Genomic DNA, 4,045 nt, shown 5'->3' with positions numbered 1-4,045 from the left:
AGGTCCCGCAATCTCGGAATCAAAGTCCAGTCGCACCCCTGGTCAATCCCTCTCCTCCCATCAGCCAAGAGTCTGAAGAAGGGTCTCGACCAGACCAGGAGCAAAGAGGTCCTTCTGCAGTTGTACAGGGCCCTAGTGAGACCGCACCTGGAGTACTGTGTGCAGTTTTGGTCTCCAAATTTGAGGAAGGATATTCTTGCTATTGAGGGCGTGCAGCGTAGGTTTACTAGGTTAATTCCCGGAATGGCGGACTGTCATATGTTGAAAGACTGGAGCGACTAGGTTTGTATACACTGGAATTTAGAAGGATGAGAGGGGATCTTATCGAAACGTATAAGATTATTAAGGGGTTGGACATGTTAGAGGCAGGAAACATGTTGAAGTTCCCTCAACACTTCTCATTTGACTCCTCCCACTTCCTCCAAACCAGAGGCGTAGCTATGGGCACTCGCATGGGCCCTAGCTACGCCTGCCTCTTTGTCGGGTACGTCGAATAATCCCTGTTCCAGACATACACTGGCCCCATCCCCGAACTCTACCTCCGCTACATTGACGACTGCATTGGTGCTACCTCTTGCACCCATGCAGAACTCACTGACTTCATACACTTCACCTCCAATTTCCATCCTGCCCTTAAATATACCTGGACTATCTCTGACATCTCCCTCCCGTTTCTGGACCTCACCATCTCCATCACAGGAGACAGACTAGTGACGGACATTTACTACAAACCCACCGACTCGCACAGCTAGCTGGACTACACTTCTTCCCACCCAGTCCCCTGCAAAAGTCTATCCCCCTACTCCCAATTCCTCCGTCTACGCCGCATCTGCGCCCGGGATGAGGTGTTTCACACTAGGGCTCCGAGATGTCCTCGTTCTTCAGAAAACGGGGCTTCCCCTCCTCCATTATAGATGAGGCTCTCACTAGGGTCTCTTCCACATCCCGCAACTCCGCTCTTGCTCCCCGTCCCCACCCACTCTCAACAAGGACAGATTCCCCCTCGTCCTCACCTTCCACCCCACCAGCCAGTGGATCCAACATATCATCCACCAACATTTCCGTCACCTACAACGGGACCCCCCACCACTGGCCATATCTTCCCATCCCCTCCCCTCTCTGCGTTCCGCAGAGACCGTTCCCTCCGTAACTCCCTGGTCCACTTGTCCTTCCTACCCAAACCACCCCAACCCCGGGCACTTTCCCCTGCAACCGCACGAGATGCAACACCTGTCCCTTTACCTCCCCCCTCAACTCCATCCAAGGACCCAAACAGTCTTTCCAGGTGAGACAAAGGTTCATCTGTACCTCCTCCAACCTCATCTATTGCATCCGCTGCTCTAGATGTCAACTTATCTACATCGGCGAAACCAAGCGCAGGCGCGGCGATCGCTTCGCTGAAACACCTGCGCTCGGTCCGCATTAACAAAACTGATCTCCGGTGGCCGAGCACTTCAACTCCCCCTCCCATTCCCAGTCTGACCTTTCTGTCATGGGCCTCCTCCAGTGCCATAGTGAGGCCCGCCGGAAATTGGAGGGGCAGCACCTCATATTTCACCTGGGCAGTTTGCAGCCCAGTGGTATGAACGTCGACTTCTCCAACTTCAGATAGCTCCTCTGTCCCTCCCTTCCCCTCCTCCTTCCCAGATCTCCCTCTATCTTCCTGTCTCCACCTATATCCTTCCTTTGTCCCCGCCCCCCTGACATCAGTCTGAAGAAGGGTCTCGACACGAAACGTCACCCATTCCTTCTCTCCCGAGATGCTGCCTGACCTGCTGAGTTACTCCAGCATTTTGTGAATAAATCGATTTGTACCAGCAATCTGCAGTTATTTTCTTATACAACATGTTGCCAATGTTGGGGGAGTCCAGAACCAGGGGCCACAGTTTAAGAATAAGGGGTAGGCCATTTAGAACAGAGATGAGGAAAAAACGTTTTTCAGTCAGAGAGTTGTGAATCTGTGGAATTCTCTGCCTCAGAGGGCAGTGGAGGCCAATTCTCTGAATACATTCAAGAGAGAGCTAGATAGAGCTCTTAATGATAGCGGAGTCAGGGGGTATGGGGAGAAAGCAGGAACGGGGTACTGATAGAGAATGATCAGCCATGATCACATTGAATGGCAGTGCTGGCTCAAAGGGCCGAATGGCCTACTCCTGCACCTATTGTCTATTGTCACCCATTCCTTCTCTCCAGAGATATTGCCTGAGTTACTCTGAGTTACTGCAGCATTTTCAGTGTAAGCTAGCTTCTGCAGTTCCTTCCTACACAGGCAAGAGGTACAGGTATGAAAATGCACACCTCCAGATTCAGGGGCTGTTATCAGGCAACTGAACCATCCTATCACCAACTAGAGAGCAGTCCTGAACTACTATCCACCTCTTTGGATACTCTTGGACTATCTTTAATCGGACTTTATCTTGCACCAACGTTATTCACTTTATCCTGTATCTGTGGAATTCTCTGCCTCAGAAGGCAGTGGAGGCTAATTCTCTGAATGCATTCAAGAGAGAGCTGGATAGAGCTCTTAAGGATAGCGGCGTCAGGGGGTATGGGGAGAAGGCAGGAACGGGGGTACTGATTGAGAATGATCAGCCATGATCACATTGAATGGCGGTGCTGGCTCTAAGGGCAGAATGGCCTCCTCCTGCACCTATTGTCTATTGTCTATTGTCTATTACACATGACAATAAACAAAATGAAACTAATCAGATCGTGGAACGGTGGTGCAGCGGTAGAGTTGCTGCCTGACAGCACCTACAGCGCCAGAGACCCGGGTTTGATCCTGACTACGGGCGCTGTCTGTACGTTCTCCCCGTGACGTGCGTGGATTTTCTCCGGATCTTCGGTTTCCTCCCACACTCCAAAGACGTGCAGGTTTGTAGGTAAATTGGATTGGTATAAATGTAAATAGTGTCCCTCACGTGTGTAGGATAGTGTTGATGTGTGGAGATCACTGGTCAGTGCGAACCTGATGGGCCGAATGGCCTGTTTCTGTGCTAAGTCTCTAAAACTAAAACTAAAAACCTAAAAGTTTTTTAGGCCAGGTTCAGGAACAGCTTTTCCCCCACAGCCATTCGGCTATTAAACGTAGTGGATTTATACCAATCCAATCCAAATCCAACCTCAAATAAGCTCTGAACTACATAGACTATTATCGTTTGTTTTTGTGTGTACGTATGTGGGTGTGTGTGTTTTTTTCTCTCTCGTTTATCATATTGTTTACAGTCTGCTGTGTTTACAGTCTGCTGTGGCTGTAGCAAATAAGAATTTGATTGTTCTATCTGGGACATATGACAATGAAACACTCTTGACTCATGATAAAGGGTCTCTTGACTCTTGATAAAGTCGGAGAGTCACTGAAAGTAGGCATCAGTCACTGAAAGTAGGCGTGCAGGTACAGCAGGCAGTGAAGAAAACTAATGGCACGTTGGCCTTCATAACGAGAGGATTTGAGTATAGGAGTAAAGAGGTTCTTCTGCAGTTGTATAGGGCCCTGGTGAAACCACATCTGGAGTATTGCGTGCGGTTTAGGTCTCCTAATTTGAGGAAGGACATCCTTGCTATTGAGGCAGTGCAGCGTAGGTTCACGAGGTTAATCCCTGGGATGGCGGGGACTGTCATATGAGGAAAGATTGGAAAGACTGGGCTTTTATTCACTGGAGTTCAGAAGGATGAGAGGGGATCCTTGCAGAGTCGTATAAAATCATAAAAGGACTAGACAAGCTAGATGGAGGAAAAATGTTCCAAATGTTAGGGGAGTCCAGAAACAGGGGCGACAGTCTAAGAATGAAGGGGAGGCCATTTAAAACTGAAGCGAGAAGTAACTTTTTCACCCAGAGAGTTGTGAATTTGTGGAATTCTCTGCCACAGAAGGCAGTGGAGGCCAATTCACTGGATGAATTTAAAAGAGAGTTAGATAGAGCTCTAGGGGCTAGTGGAATCAAGGTATATTGCGGAGAAGGCAGGCAGGGGTTACTGATTGTGGATGATCAGCCATGATCAGAATGAATGGCGGTGCTGGCTCAAAGGGCCGAATGGGCTCCTC

Source organism: Rhinoraja longicauda, chromosome 44, assembly GCF_053455715.1.
Source record: "Rhinoraja longicauda isolate Sanriku21f chromosome 44, sRhiLon1.1, whole genome shotgun sequence".
Taxonomy (NCBI): domain Eukaryota; kingdom Metazoa; phylum Chordata; class Chondrichthyes; order Rajiformes; family Arhynchobatidae; genus Rhinoraja; species Rhinoraja longicauda.
This window is presented reverse-complemented; position numbering follows the sequence as displayed.